Raw genomic sequence first — 18,783 nt, forward strand, 5'->3', positions numbered from 1 at the left:
TCATTTCCCCATGAATGTAGGTAGGCCTCACCTTAAACAAACCTCTGGATAGGCCACACCTTATCGTCATCCTGAATTAATCATTTAAAATGCTAGGGACAGATTTATGATAGGTGTATGCCTCTTTTGCGCCACTGTGCGTCACTTTTGTGGTGCAGTGGCGGTGCAAAAGATTTGCTATGTGGCGACAAAATTACAAATTGATGCATCTAGGCAGATGTGTCATGCTGTAAAAAAACCGTGCCACATAAAACCGATGCAGCAGTGATGCAAAAGATGCACCATGTTGCAAGACAGGCCTCACTTCATCTCCAACAAGATAAGAAGCTTAGGGATAGATTTATGATGACTGGTGCATCCCCAGGGATGTGCCAGTCATCCTGCGCCGCTGTTCCGCCACCCATGGTGCGCTGCATTTACAATGCGGCGCACCATGGGGCAAAAACAGCACAGATGCGTGACGCATCTGTGCCGTAAAGGTGGCGCATTGCTGGAGCTGCATCGCAAGTGCCATGCAGCTCCAGCAAGGCTCAGGGGTGCCCCATCTCCATTTAATCTGCAACCCTGAGTAGGCCTCACCTTAAACAAACCTCTGGATAGGCCACACCTTATCGTCATCCTGAATCAATCATTTAACATGTTAGGGACAGATTTATGATAGCCGTGTGCCTCTTTTGTGCCGCTGTGCGTCACTTTTGTGACGCAGCGGCGGTGCAAAAGATTTGCTATGTGGCGACATATTTAAAAATTGATGCATCTAGGCAGATGTGTCATGCTGTAAAGTCCTGTGCCACATGAAACCTGCGTCAGTTTTCATATAGGTGTTTTGTTGTAAGGTATGCATTAATTTGCAAGAAAGCCCTGTAAAACTAACACAGTGAAATTTAGAAGATTTCACTGACTCAGCTTTATAGCATTGCTGAATCAAATCATTACGCCTGTTTGAAACAGGCATAAGGAGTGATGCACCATGCAATGTGTGGCTTGCTCCTGTGCATTGCAGTAGACATGTTGCGCTTACGACGTGATTCCTGCAATGTGCTGCTTTTGCGGCACAGATGCGTGACGCATCTGTGCTGTTTTCACTCAATAGTGCTCCACATTGTAAATGCGGCACACCATGGGTGGCAGAGCAGCGGTGCACATTAACTGGTGCATCCCTGGGAATGCGTCAGTTAACATAAATCTGCCACTTTACATTTAAGTATGAGCAGGGGACACAGAGTTGGTGAGGCTTATCCAAGGTTAAGAAGAGATGAGTCCTGTTCACTGAAAACTTGGACATAGGCCTTACCTCCTCAGCATCGCTGGTCATGGCTAAATAATAGCTGCAAAATGTTACTCTTGTTAAGCAATTTTACTATTATAGTCTCTGAGATTTGTGCCTTACTCTGCAACATCTCATTGTTGTTCTCTTTCTTTAAAGATAACGACAACATCAACATGAGCGACAATCAGCAATCAGTTGATCTCGACCTCATAATTGAACTCGTAATTGAAACATCAGTGGAAGTAGATCCCTTGGATGATTTAAATCCTGAGGATGAAGAAGAACATGATGAGGATGCAGATTTGTCAGAATTGTATGATATAGGGTGGGAAGCTGACGTGCTTGAGCCTATGGAACTATAAACATTTATTTTTAAAAATTTATAATAAATGAAAAGTAAAAATGTTAACCGTTTCATTTAAAAATAAAGACATCTTGGGGGCGTGGCCAACTGCCGAACATGGCGGCAGCTTAACTCGGGAGCTCCGCAAGGCTGACCGGCACGCGCAAATATCCGGCTAATTATCCGTACATCAGCCCGCCCGAAGGGGTGAAATCGGTTCCGGGAACCAAGCGGCGCACATTGAGCCGCCCCCGGTGGCAATCCGACACCGAGAAGTGCTAGGATCGGCGACGGCGAAGTGGGGCCTCCGCCTAACCGGCAGCGCCGGCCTGGAGTGCTGGCCGTGCCCGGCCGGAAGTCCACCATATCCGGCAAGGAGACATCGGCTCTGCCCGGCGCCCACACCCCGCAGTCAAACAGCGGGCACCGGCGCGGCGTCTGACCAGCGCGACTGCCAGCGAAATTGAACACGACTGCTTCCTCTGGGTCTATTCGCGGACAAGGCGCCCTCGGGGGAGGAGGAATCCCTGCAACACGAGGGGGCCATCTTGAGGCGGCGCGACCGGGCAGACCCCCGCACACACGACGAGGTGGGGTGGGGGACGCCTGGACCCGCGCAGCCCCCCCTGCAGCTCGCCGAATTTGACTCTGGCCCAGGACTGAGTGGGGAAGGGAAGGCGCTCATAGCCTGGCAGCACCTGCGCCCAAAGCGCCCATAAAGGAATAAGAAGCGGCGGTGCGACCCACGTGGAAGGGGCGCCGCCATATTCGTACTCGAATGACACCTGCGTGGTACCAATAAACCAGACGTCACCAGAGGCGCGTCTCGGCCTCATATCGAATCCAACTACAGTGTCCACGAAGGTGAGGGCCGCGCTCACGGAGGCACAAACAGAGTAATCCCAAGCAGATTGCGACACGGGCCTGGCGTCAGGGGGCTGCGGTGCGTCACGACCTGCACTCCTGCATTGGCGACACCGGCACACACCCAAGAGACAACGAAAGCGGTGAGAGGCTGTGCCGGGGCCCACTAGACGGATCGGACAGTGCAGCGCTGAACACGGCGTCATGGCGGGCAAAAACACGAGGCACACAACGACGCAGGCGAAGCTTGATAAATTCGCCTATGCCCAGAGTGGACAATCACAAGGGCCTGGGCGTCATTCCACCGGTGCGTCCGCGGACGCGAATGGGGCTGGAAAAGTCACACTGGAGGCCATTATGAAGACCCTCACTGAGGTCCAGGCGACAGTGGGCACCATCTCCACTGAAGTGAACCTGCTGAGAGCGGACTTTAAAAAGATGTCTGAGAGGGTATCCCAAGTGGAGGTGGTCACAAAGTCACTCATTGAAGACACCTCGGATCTGCAGGTGGCGGTGGAGCAACTGGAAAAGACCACCAAGCAACTACAAGAAAAACTGGATGACCAGGAAGGGCGCTCACGAAGGAACAACGTCCGCATCCTGGGCCTTCCGGAATCGGAGGGGAAGGGCGCCATGGACCTCTACATCGAAGACCTTGTCAAGACCAAACTGCAGCCTAAAGGCCTGTCCAACTTCTTCTCCGTTGAGAGAGCACACCGGGTCCCTGGGGGTGCGGCCAAACCAGGAGCCTCACCGCGGCCGGTGTTGGCTAGACTCTTCAACTTTAGGGACAGGGACGCCATTCTGCAGGCGGCCAGGGTGGCGCCGCCTGTAAAAGTCCAAAACTCTACTCTGGCCTTCTTCCCAGACTACATGGCCGAAGTGGCCAGGCGCAGAAAATCCTTCACTGAAGTAAAAAAGACGCTGCGTGACAGGGGCCTATCCTATTCGATGCTCTTCCCCGCCAAACTGCGGATTGTGGCTGAGGGGAAGACGTGGTTTTTCGACACGCCTGAGGTGGCACGAGAATGGCTGGATGGCTGGAGGCCGGTGGGCAAACCGCAGCGCCCGCACAAGGAACGCCAAGACCGCCGCAGCGAGAAGACGACGGAACACCGGGCGGCCAGCCCAACTTCTGAACAAGGTGCAGCCGGGGGATTAGAATCTGATCTTGAGAGGGATCCGTTTGATTCCGGACAGCCTAGCATGGGTTGATTACCTGAGCTGTATATGACATGATTTGGACACAGCCCTTGGGACTTCGGACCGATGGAACTGAGTAGGGCGGGCTCTGGCCGGTGCCTGTAGGGGACTCACCAACCCCACGAGCAAGTAAGACTAGATAGGGAGGGAACGAAAGCACTCTGCCAAGTTGGGGATGCGGGCGGGACTTCGTCCGTGGAGCAGGGGAGCAGGGAGGGGGTGGGGGGGGCAGAATTGCACTGTTGCAGTTAAAGTTACGGTTATTGGTCATCATTCTGAATGTACAGGGCATAGTTACACTACTAGTCATCAGCGCCTGGTATCATGGCGTGCGGCTCCGCACACTGGCTTCACCACATTGCTGCCTGTTGGTATCTTGGGTATTGAACACAAATGGCACACCAAGCACAAGCGGCACCCGCTGAGGACGCCCCTGTAACGACACAGGTGCCCCCACTGAAGCTACTTACATGGAACGTTCGGGGGCTGGGGGACAAAATCAAGCGTGGTTTGGTACTGCAAACCGTTAAGCGCCATAAATCTGAACTGGTGCTACTTCAGGAAACACATCTAGCGGGGACCACCTGCAAAGCACTGAACAGGCGTGGATACACCATGGCAGTACACTCCGAATTCACCACAGGCTCCAGAGGTACCGGGATACTCCTTAAGAATAACTCATCCTTTTTGGTCACTAGCCACAAGACAGACGATCAGGGGCGTTTTGCGGCACTCTCTGGCCAGTGGGAGGGGAGGGCCTTGAATGTGGTATCTGTGTACATCCCCCCAGCGCTTCATTCTTCAGCACTGCCGGCTCTTGGGCAGTTTCTCATCGATCTCCCGGAAGGTGATATGATCCTGGGGGGAGACTTCAATGCTATCACAGACCCCTTACTAGACACATTTCCCATACGGAATCGCCAGAGGGGGAATGCCGCGCTTCCTGGATTCCTGACTGCCATGGGACTCACGGACGTATGGCGTCACTTGCACCCCACAGCGAAGCAATACACGCACTACTCAGCCCCCCACGATAGCCTTTCACGTATTGACTACTTTTTCTTTCTAGGGGTGGGAATAGGCTCCATAGAAGGGCTAGACATCCTACCGAGAGGCATCTCTGACCACTCCCCAATCTCACTTCACCTTTCTACTAAAGAACGAAAACGTGCTAGACTGTACCCAATATATCCCAGTTATCTGCAGGTTCCTGGGATTAGGAAAAAACTTAAATTGACTACAACACATTACTTTCGTGAGAACACGGGCTCGGTCTCTTCACCCTCGGTGCTGTGGGAGGCGTTTAAGACGGTCTTACGAGGGGCGTCCATATCGGCCATTACAGGGCATAAACGGGACTCCAGAGCTGAACTGACTAATTTAGAGCTGGCACTGCACACGGCGAACAATGCGCACATGGCCGACCCCACCCCTACCACCGCACATGAGTTGCAACTCCGACAGCAGCAGCACCAGGCACATCTCACTACAATCACTAAAGGGCACCTCGCGAACACCGCACACTGCATATATGATGTGGGAGATAAGGCAGGGAAAATGTTAGCATGGCTGGACAAACGGGGCGGCAGCAACAGGGGGATACAACGACTGTATGATGCTGGGGGCCAGCTGCAGACCCACCCGGAACGGATAGTACAAACTCTAGCGCACCACTTCAAGGAGATATACACACCGACACGAACGGTCACAGAACAAGAGGCCATGGCGTCACTCAACCACATTTCTGTCCCTGTACTTGCTCCTGAAGCGCGGCAAGAGCTTGAAACAGATTTGACGGAGGGGGAGATCCAGTTAGCAATTCACACATTACAATCCGGTAAGGCTTTGGGCCCCAACGGAATTCCTGTGGAGTGGTATAAGGCGGTGGACTCGATACTGGCCAAGCCTCTCTTGGACATGTACACAGAAAGCGTGGAGACGGCACTGCTTCCGCTCGACCAACGCACGGCCACTATTGTGGCCATTCCCAAACCAACCAAACCACCGACGGACTGCGCCTCGTACCGTCCCATTTCCTTGCTCAATACGGAAGCAAAGATCCTGGCGAAGCTCCTGGCCGTTCGTCTGACCAAGCATTTGAGTACCCTAATACACCCCGACCAATCAGGCTTCATGCCTCACAGGAGCACAGCACTGAACCTACGAAGGGTGCATGGGGTGCTGGCGCGGGCACATCTTCTCACAGACCAGGCTGTGATACTCTCCCTGGACGCGAAAATGGCGTTTGATCTGGTGGAGTGGGAGTACCTATTTGCTGTTCTGACCCGAATGGGATTCGGCCCCAAGTATCTTGCATGGGTCCGATTACTCTACGCCTTGCCAGTGGCGCAGGTGGTTGCAAACGGTCACATATCATCGACCTTTCCACTGAGGCGGGGAACCAGACAAGGGTGCCCGCTATCGCCCCTTCTGTTTGCGTTGGTACTGGAGCCGTTGGCAGTCATGCTTAGAGCAACGCCGCTGTTCCGGGGCATCGCTTGGGAGGAGGGGTGGGAGGACAAAGTCTCCCTATATGCGGACGACATGCTGATATACATGACCGGGCCGAATGAAGGGGTCCCTGCCCTGTTGGCTCTCTGCGATGACCACGGTAGGGCCTCGGGCTATACCCTGAACTGGTCCAAGTCCGTGCTCTATGTACTCAAGGGCCCGGATCCAGTGCTGCCGGACGCCTGTCCCCTTAGGATAACCACCACCTCATTTAAGTACCTGGGTATTTTTGTGTCTGCCGATGCTACGCAGTTCTACACCGAAAATTTGCAGCCGCCTTTGCAACACCTGCGTGCTGATGTCCGATACTGGGCTGCATTACCGTTGACCCTCATAGGACGAGCGGCACTGTATAAAATGATGGCTCTCCCAAGGTTTCTGTATGTGCTCGAAAATTCCCCTTATGTGGTAAACCCACGTTACTTCCGGCAGGTCGCGGCATTAGTTTCCAATTTGCTGTGGAGTGGTGGCCCGGCACGGATAGCACAGAATAAATTGGTAAGGAGCTGGTACGAGGGAGGGATCGCGCTGCCTGATCTCCATCTTTATTACTGGGCGTCCCAGCTTAAGGTTATTAATCATTGGATACACGTCTCACGGGAAGACCCCGCGTATAAGGCGGACTGGTCGCAACTGGGGACTGAAGGTATGCTTTCAGTGCTGTACAACTACCCGCAAGTGAAGGCCCTACTTGGCCCAACGCTTCACACGGCGACATTATGGCATGCGGCGCAATCACGTCTGGGGTGGAAGGGTAAAATTACCAGGTTAACTCCGTTATGGGACACTAAAACACTGGGTGCCCTGCGGACATGTAAGGGGTTCGAGAGATGGGATGCCATAGGGATCTCGGTGGTTGGGGACCTCTGGGACAAAGGCACGGTGGTTCCTTTCCCACAGCTTCAACAGATGTACGGCATGGGTCCCTCTGAGACATATCGCTATGTGCAAATCAGGCATGCTCTATTGCAAGCAATCCCACCAGACACCACACTTCCAGAATCATCACCACTGGAGGACAGACTACTAACCGAATTTATGGAACAGAAAGCAACCTCACTCACGTACAAAAAACTGATTAATAACCTGCCAGATCCCACACAGAGACTTAAAGAAAAATGGGTGGATGAACTGGGTGAAATGGATGACTCGGAGTGGAACGAGGCGCTTGCCTCGCCGCGAGAGGTAGGCATTTCGGCCAGATTCCGCCTAGTGCAACTAAAAATCTTACACCGCACCTACTATACCCGAACACTACTACATAGAATACAAAGGGCAACACACCCATACTGCCTCAGGGGGTGCGGGGATGAGGGAACTCTCCTCCACACGATATGGGAATGTCCACAAATAAGGGAACTTTGGAGACAGATTATGCGCACAGTCTCACAGGCCATCAATGTATCTGTCCTACCGGAACCCCGTATGTGCTTGCTGAATGTCTGGGACCCTACAGACCTAAATAGGTATGGACAACTGTGGGTCACACTGGCGGTGACAGTGGCCAAGCGAGACATTGCGCAGAGATGGGGGGCCCCGGAGTTGCCGACGGTGGCGGGGTGGATACGGAACATGGACCTCCTCATGGTGAAGGAAAGAGCAGTATATGTATTGAGGGCATGCCCTCGCAAATGGAATAGGGTGTGGACGCCATGGAACAAATACAGGGGGGAACCATGCGAGGCCCTGCCAGAGGGTGAGGACTCGGAATCTGAGGAGGACGAGGACTAGTAGCAAAGGGTGTGCCAACACGATACTGGGGGGGCCGGGTGGATGCGAGAACGCAGCGCTACCTTAGGCGAAATGCTGAGTAACTAACCCTGTGGACAACTGTATGTGGCTATTCGCACTAATGTGCTCAATGATGACCTTAGTTGGATTTTAATGTTTTATGGTTTATCTACAATTACGTATTGTTGAATTCAAAAGGATATGTCAGAAGTGCATTATCAGGGAGTTGCTTATGGATAAGAAGCAAACTTTGGCCATGCTTTCTGTATGCTTGTCTCTCTTACATGTTCCAGTGCATGGCGATTTTAGACACTGATAGGTGCTAACACAAGATCTGTTAAGTTCTTTTCACCCGATGACACTTGATAATGATGTACAATTGTGCTTAACGACTGAAAATGTTAATGTCTCTTTTTGATCTCTTGATAAATAAAGATTTTATTAAAAAAAAAATAAAGACATCTTCAAAAACAGGTTATGTGTAGTGTCTTCAATAAAATATTAAAATATGCTCATAAAATTAGATCAGATTCACATATAAAACAGCACAGGTAAAATGAATATGAATTCCATTTCTTTTCTGCTATTTCTGTATTCTAAATTTGCCAAGCACTAAAAATGTCAAGTAGTGTGTTAAGTTTTTGATGACTGTTATTGATTTACTGTTTGGTAATAGTGGTTAATAACATTTTTTATTATATTTTACCACAGAATCAACTGCAGATCATTTCAAGATTTCAGCATGCCAACTAAAGAAAGACTTAGAAAGGCTGCAAAGACAGCAGGTAAATGATATAATGCAGCAGTCCTCTAAGAAAAAAACTTGTCAAGTCACCAAGAAAGCACCGGGTAAGAGCACAAAAACATTTATAAGAAATATTTGTAGTAAAAAAAATATTATTACAGAAAATGTTTCAGTCCAGAAAAAGAGAAGCATTTTAAACGGAAAGGAAAGGCCAATAAAAAATGTTACTGCTAGAGCAAGAGATAACTCTGTGCATGATAGAAGAAGGAAACAACAGTTTAGGGACATTCGTAAACGAATGTTCCGCAACAGGATAATTGGCAATTTGTTAAAAAATATTAAGAAAGGTCAACAGAAAGTGGTTTTTTATAAGAGAAAAAAAAAAGTTGAGAAAGTTATTGATCAGGCATTTGAAATTAAACGTAAGTTATTTATTTTGATAATCAATAGAATTAGGAAGCTAAACAAGGCAATTTATGATTTCAAAAGAAATAGTAGATGGAAGAGAATAGTTAATCGTAGTAATTTTTGTGAAGTTTTTTCCGGAGAATGGATGCATAGTTCAAGTTGTGAGGCATTTTTTAATGAGGAGAGTTATTTCCAGGATAATGATTTGGTGCATGCAGTTGACACCAGTGGTCGAGCTTATGAAGTGAAAGATGGTTGTCCAGTTGAAAAAGAAAAACTTGTGACAACAGAGACAGAAGAGGTGTTAGGTAATGAGGTTTTAGGAAGACGTCCTAAGGGTCCTGTGTACAACTGGAAGTGTAGTAGTATTTGCAGTGTGCGACAGGATTCCATCAATTTGCTTTGTGATTTTGTACGGACATTTAATAAGAAAAGTTTGAAGCAGAAAATGAAGTTGTTGCAAGAATTAGATCCTTGCAGAGTGAGAGAAGTGACAGGTTTGCATGGTCATTCACTGGCTTGTCTTTCCAGGAGAGTATGCCAGAGTGTTTTTCATCATTTCAGGATGCTAGCAGTGCATCATAATAAAGTGAGGAAATTAGTTAGAATGTGGTATTATGCTAAGAGTCCAGCAATTATGCTTAAACAATTATGCGCTGCTCTTTTGCATGGTTCAGAAGTAGACGTGAAGAATATTTGTGCAGAAATTGAGTTTGGTTACTTTGGAAGTAAAGAGGAGAATGTTGAAATTGACCAAGAAGAAGAGGGTAATGTGGAAGATAGTGTACAGGTTTCCAGTACAGATAATTTTCAGAGGGAAATTGCGACGTTTCAGGTGAAATCAAGTGAGAGGCCTAATTTCACTTGTGTGTGTTGTCGACACACTTATTATAAGAATCAGACTAAGTTAGTGGATTTATATGCAAAAAGTGAAAGGGAAAATAATAGTGAATGGAAGGATTTTACAACATATTTAATGGTAGAAAATTGTTTTGATTTGGGATCGGATCAACGTGTGTGTACTTATTGTTGTAGCAAATTAAATCAAAACCAGATGCCTGCTAGAGCAGTTCATAATAATCTGGAATTGGTTGAGATTCCTTCTGAATTGAAGGATTTAAATACTTATGAATCTATTTTGATTCAAAGTATCCATCCCTTTCAGGCTATTGTAAGAATGGAGCCAAAGACAGGGAAATTGCCTCCATCAGATTTACAGAGAGGATTAAAGGGAAGAGTTGTTTATTTGCCTCTAGATTTGAAGAAAAACATTAACACAATTGGAGTAGAAAAAGTGGAAGAGGAACCTCTGGTTATCTTAGTTAATGGGGTTCCGACAAAGAATAAGAAAATATGGCAAGATTTAGTGGATGTTAGGAAAGTCAAAAAGGCAACATTGTATTTGAAAAAAAATAATAAGTACTATAAGAATGTTTATGTTGCAGAAGAGGAAGTAAGTGAGGAAGAGGATAGCGATTTGTGTGCTGGTCAAATTGAGAAAGTAGAACCCTCTACTAGTGAAGAAATATATGAACATTATAGTGTTCATCCTTTGCATTCCAAGGAAGTCATGGGGAATGCTATTGAGTTGTTTCAAATGAAACAAGCCAAAGGGAGTCCCATTAGTGTTTGGGAGGAAAGTTTGGAAGCTCGGTGTTTCCCACAGCTTTTTCCAACAGGTCAGGGAGGAAGATATGATGAGCGACCTCATCAAATTCCTGCTTCTGAATACCGGACTTTGCGATTGTATGCAGGAGATGCTAGGTTTCGACAATGTATTCCCTATTTGTTTCATCTCCTGTTTGAAAGCGATCTGTCTGGACTGTCATATGCAGTGAACCACATCTTGAAAAGTGGTATACACATGCAAAATATCTCGGCAAGTGACTTTATGGATAAAGTCAATGTCCAAGACAGTATTTTGGATTCTCACCTGATTAATCTCATGGCGTGTCAGCGTGGTACTAATGAGTACTGGTACCGTCGTCATGGTGATTTAAAATGTATGCTGAGGAACTTAGGAACTCCCACATGGTTCCTCACTCTGAGCTGTGCCGAGTATGGCTGGGAAGACTTACTTGAATTTCTACGAGAGGCAAATGGAAACATCGAAAACATCGAATTCAAGACACCCGGAGAACTGTGCTCTTTGGATCCAGTCAATGTATGCCGGTACTTCAATCATAGATTTGAAGCTATGGTGTCTTTCATCATGAATAAGAAGAATCCACCTCTTGGTGAGGTGTTGGATTTCTTCTGGAGAAAGGAGTACCAAGCAAGAGGTGCTCCTCACATACATATGCTGTTGTGGATCAAGGATGCACCTAAATTTGGAACAGATCCAGAAGACTCAGTGATGAGTTTCATACAACAGTATTCTACGTGTACTGTTCCAAACGCAAAGGAGAAGAAAAGCCTAAGAGAAAAAGTTCTACGTTTCCAAAGCCATCGTTGTGGAAAGTACTGTCGTCGTAAATTCCGAAACAAGGACAAGTTCTACACCAAATGTCGTTTCGGCTTTCCACGACCGGTGATTTCTAAAGGAAGAGTAAACAGTTTGATGTCTTCGCTGCGACATAATGTGATGAAGAAATCACCTAAAAACACATACAATTTGAAGAGGAACGAAGAGTCCAAGTACATCAACGACTACAACCCGGTGATTTTGTCCATGTGGAATGCTAACATGGATATACAGTTTGTGGCTGATAACTGTATGGCTGTGGCTCGGTATGTGACATCTTACATCACCAAAAAAGAGAAGACAGAATTGAAGGATATGTGGGAGGACATTTCCCATGAAAAGAGCCTCAGCAAGAAGTTGTACAGTTTCAGTCTGAAGATGTTGTCGCATCGAGAAATCGGAGCTTACGAATGTTCTGACCGGTTGTCTTCAGCAAGTCTCTATGCCAAATCCAGGAGTATCGTTTGGGCGAGTCTTGGTCTTGCTGCAACGCGTAATCGAGTTCTGAAACCTGTGCGGGAAATTGAGTATTTGGCGGAAAAGGAGCCAAACAGTACCGACATTTTGAAGACCAACATGTTGGATACATATTATCCAAATCGAAGCAGTCACCTCGAGAATGTTTGTCTGTATGAGGTTCTTCAAAATTACATATTCAAGAGGAATATCAAAGAAGATACTGAGAAAGGAGTGTATGCTGTAATTGGAAGTGAGGGATGTCTGGTCAAGCAAAGAAAATGCCACTTGGTAAACCATCGAAAATTGAGTGGCGAATCGCCTGAAAAAAAGGAGTTTTTCTATTTAGCACTTTTACAACTTTTCAAGCCTTGGCGTGCAGAAGAGGAACTGCTTGGAGATTTCCTCTGTTACGAAGACTCTTTCACTGCCGCCAAGGAGACCATAGAATGTCCTGCTTTTCCCAAATATGTAGAAATGTTGAATGTGGAAATCGAGCAGGAAGCAACGATTGCAGCCGAGATTGCCAGAGACAGTTCTCAGGACAGTCAGAGTTCTGCTTCATTGAGTCAGGATCCACTAGGAGGACCTGTTATCGAAAATGAAGCTGCCACTGCTATGAATGAAGTGGAAAGAGCCATGGCACATGCTCAGGAGGATGAGGTTAACTTAGAAGAGTTGGAAAGACAACTCAACGTTGAGCAGAGGAAAATATATGACGAAGTTACCATGCAAATTGATCATGGATTAAGTCATGAGAAGAAAGAGTGCTCATGTACGTCGTTGAAGCCTGTCCGACTCTACGTGAGTGGAGAAGCGGGAACTGGAAAACGTTTCCTTATTAAAGCAATTTCATGTTATTTGCAGGAAAGGACTGAGTCATCGCTGTCTTGTGTTGTCACCGCTCCAACTGGACTGGCAGCACATAACATTAAAGGGATTACTTTACATCGTTTACTGATGCTGCCAGTGGAGCATGACAACAAATTACAATATCACAAGCTATCTGGAGATGCTTGTTGTGAAGTTTCAAGAATCTTGAGGAAAATGAAACTTCTTATCATTGACGAAGTAAGCATGGTTTCCAATGTCATGCTTGCCTTTGTGCATTTGAGAATGCAAGAAGTTCTCAAAACAGAGTATGATGTGTTATTTGGTGGCAAACACATCATTGTTTTCGGAGATCTTCTGCAGCTGACACCAGTGAAAGGGCAACCTGTGTTCAAAATGCTCACGCATGAAGATACCAGGAAGTGCCTAGGGAGCATTGGCAACGTCAATATATGGTTAAACTTCAATTATGCTTAACTGCATGAAAATATGCGTCAGGCGAAGGATGAAGTTTACAAGAATATTCTACAAGATGTTAGAATTGGAAAAGTGACCGAGCATGGGAAAGAAGCTTTACATGCACGATTACTGTCAAATTTATATCCAGAACAAGATGTTGTGCCTGAGAATATTTTTCAGAAAATTACTGAGAAGAAATCTGGAATATGTTTGATGCCAACTCTTGCAGAATGTGCCATCTTCAACAACAAAATGTTGCATTTAGAAAAGCAAGAGATTGTGAAACTGGAAGCTATTGACAGAGTAGAGCATATGGGATCAACAATTATTTTGTCTGAGAATTTGAAATCAAAATTGGATTCATTAGAGAAGACTATATCTAAAACTGCAGGTTTTGAAAAGAGTCTGAATGTGTGCTTGAACTGCCGTATAATTTTAAGAAGGAATTTACATGTTGAAAGAGGTCTGGTAAATGGATCAATGGGTAATGTTGTTGATTTTGTGAAATACAGAAATAGAGATGGAATTGAATTTTTAAAAATTAAATTTGATGGCATTGAGGAAGTACAGCTAATTGGTCGTTGTTCTGCTAGATTTTTGCTTGTAAAAGACTTATATGTTCGCCGTAAGCAGTTTCCTGTTTGCTTGGCATATGCGGTGACAATCCATAAATCGCAAGGTTTAAGTGTAGACAGTGCATTGGTGAATATTGGCAGTTCTGTGTTCAAGGAGGGTATGGCATATGTGGCATTGTCAAGAGTTAGAACTTTATCGGGATTGTACTTGATTGAGTGTGATGTCACAAACATTTGTGCGGATCTAGATTGTGTTAAGGAATACAATAGGTTGAGAAGAGAGTATGCGCCACATTTGCCTCAATATCCTTTGTTTGAGAAACGTGTGGTAGGCCGGAAACGAAGAAATGTGACCAATACTGGGGAGGTTGTAGCAAAAAGACGAAAAGTCGATGAACCTGAAATTATAAGCAGAAACAAAAAGGATTCTGTTGAAGATGTTGTTGGTTTTCAATTTGAAAACACTTCTGGTGTCAACTGCTATGCTAATGTAGTGGTTAATGTTTTGTTTTCTCTAGAAAATGTAAAAGAAGAGATTGTGGTCAATTCTGATCAAAGATTATGCAGTTTGTTAAATTCTGTGTTAGAGAAATGTAGCACTGATAGAACAAAAATAGAAAGTGTGTCTGAAATTCGAAATCTGTTAGACAGATGTTCAGGCCAAACACAATTCTCTCAAAATATTCAGCAAGATTGTCAGGAGTTTTTATTGTATATGCTTGATGTATTGCATGCTGAAGGTGTAGATGTAGATCACCTGTGTGGGCTTTCTTATCAATGGCAGCATGACTGCGAGAACTGTAGGGTATCAAGTACTACTAGTGTAGACTCAGAAAGATTTATATATTTAACTTTGCCAGACAGTAAATCAGTCTCCTTTAATAAGCTAGTAAAAGCAGCTGATCACAACATGGAATGTAGCCAATGTAAATCTGAAATGATGTCAACCTTATTTATACGAACATATGGCCAGTATGTCATTTTAATGTTCCAACGATGTAGGTCTGATGGAACAAAATTGACAACTTTAATTAAAAATTTTGTGGCTTCACAGTTGTCAATATCAGGAAGGACTTTTGTAACTGTAGCAATTATATATCATGACGGTCCTTCAATAACATCAGGACATTACACAGCTTATTTAAAGTCTAGAAATGGCTGGTCATTCTGCAACGATTCTGTTTTAATTTTCAAAAAAAAATTGCCGTATGACCTTAAAAATTCTTACCTGGTGTTTTTAAAACCAAAATTTTAGGGAAAGAATCTCGGGATGTGCTCTGAGGAATTTCAAGAAGTTCTAATGGCTCCTACACGATTTGGCCTTGAGGATAAGTGTAGTACAGAGACATAACTTCTTACCATAACACTGGACGTCATGGAAAAATAAGTGCACTTTGAATGAGTTCAGAAAAACTATTTCTTTTTATAAGCTAATTCAAGCAGCCAATCAAAACATGGAGTAGAGGGAATGTAAGTCTGCAATGCTGTCTACTGTTTTATATTGCTTTGTGATTAAAAGTGATGTAGAGAATTAAATAATTGTAGTAGTCATAGAGGTAGTGTAAGTCTGCTTCATAGTAAGCAGTATCAGTGTCATAGGAAATGTAGAACATGAGTGAGCAAGAAGGGTAAGATATTAGTAATCCAGGATTGTGAAAATGATCTTCAACATTTTAATTCTGAAAGTTGCGGAAATACAACATGACGGGATTGGCTTACAAGAATTCCAAGAGTTATAAATGGCTCTGACATGATTTGGCCTTGTGGAAACGTGTGGTAGAGAGCGAGAAGTCATTTATTGTATGTAACATATTTTTCAAAACGATGGAGGTTTTCTTTCAGAAAGTGGCGGGCTGAAAGTAATAACAGCACAACAGAGTGTAAGCTGTTCATAGGACATCCTTCGACGTCATGGAAAGTAAGTTAACTTTAAGGAGTTCTGAATTCTGATTTGTTATGTTGTATGGGTTTTTTAAACACAATCATTTTGATTGTGTTTTTTTTCCCCGCTGTTATATGATGAATACCTTCAAGTCACTGTTTTTAGTGAAATTTGATACATTCTGAGAACAGCAAAAATAAACCATTTAACATGTATAATTAATTCTGTACTGTTTGCATTTATGATGTACATGTAGAACTGTGTAGGAGGCATGGAGAAGGTGAGGCTTCTGTAAGTGTCAAAGTTGTTGCATACAGTGCTGCACTTCTGGATACTGTTTCATATGCTGGACTACATCTGCACTATGAGATACCTAAGCAAAGGCAACACAGGTGATGTGATTGTGAAATGAGGAAAAGAAACTCCACATTTTTCAATTACATCACCTGTGTTTCCTAAGTTTACGAATGACATTGTGCAGATGAAGTTTAGGTCTGTCCACGGACACAGAAGAGGTCTGGCCCTTGTTCAAGAGTGAAGTGGATATGACTTACTTCATTGGTAGGCCTTCACATGTATTATCTCCTCTGTATTCTTCAACAAGCATAAATTTGATATGCAATCCTGAGTAGGCCTCACCTTAAACAAACCTCTGGAGAGGCCACACCTTATCGTCATCCTGAATCAATCATTTCAAATGTTAGGGACAGATTTATGATAGGTGTATGCCTCTTTTGCACCACTGTGCGTCACTTTTGTGATGCAGCGGCGGTGCAAAAGATTTGCTATGAGGTGACAAAATTACAAATTGATGCATCTAGGCAGATGTGTCATGCTGTAAAAAACCCGTGCCACATGAAACCGATGCAGCAGTGATGCAAAAGATGCACCATGTTGCAAGACAGGCCTGACTTCATCTCCAACAAGATAAGAAGCTAAGTCTTCTGTAAATGTCAAAATTGTTGTATATACTGCTCAACTTCTATGTACTCTTTGATATGCTAGACTCCATCTGCACTATGAGATACCTAACCAAAGGCAACACAGGTGATGTGATTGTGAAATGAGGAAAAGAAACTCCACATTTTTCAATTACATCACCAGTGTTTCCTAAGTTTACGAATGACATTGTGCAGATGAAATTTAGGTCTGTCCACGGACACAGAAGAGGTCTGGCCTTTGTTCAAGAGTGAAGTGGACATGACTTACTTCATTGGTAGGCCTTCACATGTATTATGTCCTCTGTTCTCTTCAACAACTCTAAATTTCATTTGGAACCCTGAGTAGGCCTCACCTCAAACAAACCTCTGGATAGGACACATCTTATTGGCATCCTGAAACAATCATTTAAAATGTTAGTGTCTTGCGACACTTTTGTGAGACAACAGCAGTGCAAAAGATGCACCATGTTTTAAGATAGGCCTCACTTCATCTGCATCAAGATACTGTTAGTTTAAAATGTATATCTTTAGGACTGTGTAGGGGGCCTGGAGAAGCAGAAGCTTCTGTAAGTGTCAAAGTTGTTGAAAAACTGTTTGTCCTTCAATCTTTTCCCTTGTCTTTTCTAATTTTTAAATACATGTTTTAATATTTTTCAAATGTTTGTTCTCTCTTTCACAGATTGAAAGTATAAAAATAAAAAGTGAGTAAGTTAACGACAATTATAAGGTAAATGTTTTGTACTCTTTTTGTTACATTTCTATCACTTTCACCTACTATTAGTTCCACAGCTTCATTTCTTTAACCCTCAGTTTCCTGCCTTTGCTACTTCCCTCATTCCTTTCTCTATTACCTACTTACTCAACTCCTTCCACTCTTTTTCTCAGTCCCTCTCTTCTCATAGTTCCTCACTCTTGTTCACTCACTCCGTCTCTATTACTCTTAGTGTCTTTGACTGATCACTCTTTCACTACTTGTTCATAATGCTTTCTCTGTGTAGTTGAAGCACACTAAGGAGCATATTATGAACACAGCCAATAAAATTATTGCTGTTTTTATTGGCAGAAAACTGCTGCAAAAGTGGTTTTAGCGGCAGTTTTCTGCCGCAAAAGCGGCTTTAGCGACACATTTCTGCCGATAAAAGCTGCAAAACTTTTATTGGCTATGTTGATGATATGGCTCTATGTTATTTACATTTCTTTGCTGTTTCAATTATTCTTTTTCTGTTGTTTTTTCTTTTCTGTTTTCTGTTTTTTCTCTCTATTATTCCACATGTTTTAATCTTATTTTGAACATTCACTCACATTCTCCAAGAAACTCTTCTTTGTTATTGTTCTACTCTCTTTTTTTTCTTTCACTTCCTTTTTTATTTTGTTTTTCACAATTATACCCTCTTCCATCTTTTCTTCGGTAAATAGATCTATTAAACAGTATCTCTGGTTTAATCCCTATAGCTGTCTTTCTTTTAACATTACTCTCTGTTTACTTCCCTTATACTAACTCTTCTTTTTTTTTGTTTTTTTTTTTGGTTCGCTCCCGGTTCGCGAACCGGGAAGCGAACGGGGAAGCGAACCAAAAGAAATAGAGCTTGCCAGAGTGCTAAACATTCTAGCAATTTTTTTTGAAAGGGGAGGTAGTTCTGAAAAGAACTGTTTTTTTTATGTTTTTGTTGTTTTATATATTTTTTTTATTTTTCTGAACATTTTTTGTTTTTTTTGTATTTTTTGAACAGTTTTATGTTTTTTTTTTTGTTTTTGATGGAGGGGAAACAACAAAAAACAGGCATTGGAAACGGCTCAACAGGAGCAAAAAAAAAAATTACTGTCTGGGGCGTTTAGGGCAATTGTGATTTTCATAAGCTCGGTTGATTAAGGTAATACTCATATTACCACAAGACAATAATGCACCACAATACAAGCAGGTAAACTTCATATGGACAAAGTTGTCCTGAATGTTTGGCACGGTTTCCCGTGCCTCTGCTGGTGTCAAAGATATCTGTGATGATGACCTGGCCACAGGAGTTGTTGGGTTGTCCTGCTGGTCACGTATCTCTGCCCGGCTGTAGTTTAAAGGATGCCACCTGCTCATATGACGATGCATGG

The sequence above is a fragment of the Lissotriton helveticus genome, chromosome 4_1, assembly GCF_964261635.1.
Source record: "Lissotriton helveticus chromosome 4_1, aLisHel1.1, whole genome shotgun sequence".
Taxonomy (NCBI): domain Eukaryota; kingdom Metazoa; phylum Chordata; class Amphibia; order Caudata; family Salamandridae; genus Lissotriton; species Lissotriton helveticus.